We start from the raw sequence: 2,222 nt of genomic DNA, 5'->3' as shown, positions 1-2,222 counted from the left end.
AGCCGAGTGTGAAGCGGCTGGGATGAGAATCAGCACCTCCAAATCCGAGGCCATGGTTCTCAGTCGGAAAAGGGTGGATTGTTCCCTTCAGGTTGGTGGAGAGTTCCTGCTTCAAGTGAAGGAAGTGGAGGCGAAGCTCTCGATTTACTGGTCAATCTACGTTCCGATTCTCACCTATGGTCATGAACTTTGGGTCATAACCGAAAGGGCAAGATCCCGGATACAGGTGGCCGAAATGAGCTTTCTCTGCAGGGCGGCCGGGCGCACCCTTAGAGATAGGGTGAGGAGCTTGGTCACCCGGGAGGAGCTCAGAGTAGAACCGCTGCTCCTCCACATCGAGGGGAGCCAGCTGAGGTGGCTCGGGCATCTGTTTCGAATGCCTCCTGGGCGCCTTCCTAGGGAGGTGTTCCGAGCATGTCCCACTGGGAGGAGGCCCCGGGGAAGACCCAGGACACGCTGGAGGGACTATGTCTCTCGGCTGGCCTGGGAACGCCTCGGCCTTCCCCCAGAGGAGCTGGAGGAAGTGTCTGGAGAGAGGGAAGTCTGGGCATCTTTGCTTAGACTGCTGCCCCCGCGACCCGGTCCCGGATAAGCGGAGGAAAATGGATGGATGGATGGATGTAATATTTCAATATATAATTCATTTACTGGCCGATAAGTCTGCAGATGCCAAGTGTATTACTAACAATAATATACTGTAGCTTTAATGTCTCTCTGACATACATTATGGTTCACCAGCATGTTATAAACACAACTGTGATGCTTAACACTTTAGCTGTTTTTGCCTTAGCTGTTTGAACTGGAATGAACAGGACATAAAGAAACATGCTTTTTAAAGGGTTACAGTTGGCTCAGCACTTCTCTGTGCACGTGGAAGGCTCATTTTGACATGTTTTTTAGTGTTAATATTATGCCACAGGTTTTATTGTATTTCTTGGTCTTATGTAAAAGTAACACAAGGAGCTGCCTATGATAAAGCCTGACCACCAGATGGCAACATTACCAAGACCTTTTTAATAGAAAATAGCTTTTTTCTGTTAGACATGGATATAACACACTTTGGCACCTTTTAAGTTTTATGTACCTCTGATTTATTTTATTTTGTTGTTGTTGTTACCTGTATATACATCTATAGGCTGTGTGAACCACAGTGTTGTTTCACTGGCACTCTGTCACTGAATAAAAGAAGCCACCAGAAAACAGACTCGGCATGTGTTTTACACTCAAACAAACAGACATGCTTAGAAAGATGTATATATGGATTTAAATGATTCTCTAAAAATGACTGTTGCTGAGCACAACAGGTTTCTCCCACAGTCCAAAGACATGCAGCTTAGGTTGATTGGCGACTCTAAATTGCCCATAGGAGTGAGTGTGAGTGGTCTTCTGTCTCTAACTGTCAGCCCTGTGACAGACTGGCGATCTATCCAGGGTGTACCCTACCTCTCACCCAAGGTCTGCTGGGATAAGGCATTCAGTTTTAGCAATTTCTACTCAAGCCATTGTTTCCTCTATGTACATATGTGTGCACATATACAATAAACCTACAATAATGCATATTCAAATCAGAAGTGTTCATTTCAACTCTTTATTGTAGAATTATGCAGCAAGTAAAAACTGAGCTCTGCTGGCAAGACCAGTTCGATACAATTTGTTTATTGCCAACTCACAAAAATCTCTGGGGTGAGTGGATAGAGAGGGAACAAAAGTAAAGACAGAACAACAAACATTTGGCAGGTATCCCTGACTCGTAGCGCTCTGGAGTCAGGGATATATCCCTGACGGTCGAAGCCGCGCTCTGTGCACAGATCATTGGCCTGCCTCCTTATTTCCTTTTGGTTTTCTCACCTCTTCGCATTTTATTTTGGTTTCTCCTGTCCACCATACTCCTGGTAAGTATAAGACGAAATAGAATATTTTTTAGAGATTCAGATGAAGTAGAGCTGTAGTTAAAACTTATTAAAAAAACAGAGGCACAGATGATTGGTTCATGACTATTATATAAAATGTAATTAATGCAAATGAAATTAAACTGACCTGTCACAGATGTTCAGATGCACCCAACGCGTCTCCTCTCCTCTTTTCTACCTGTACCTTAATTCCTTTGTTTTATCATCTTTTCATGTTATTTGTTGTTTCTCCATTCCTCCATTCGGTCTAACAGAATGAAACATCAAACAATATGGACGGCTGGCCACCACAGCGCCTGCCCGCCTGAACTT

The sequence above is a fragment of the Monopterus albus genome, unplaced genomic scaffold, assembly GCF_001952655.1.
Source record: "Monopterus albus unplaced genomic scaffold, M_albus_1.0 scaffold172.1, whole genome shotgun sequence".
Lineage (NCBI taxonomy): Eukaryota > Metazoa > Chordata > Actinopteri > Synbranchiformes > Synbranchidae > Monopterus > Monopterus albus.
This window is presented reverse-complemented; position numbering follows the sequence as displayed.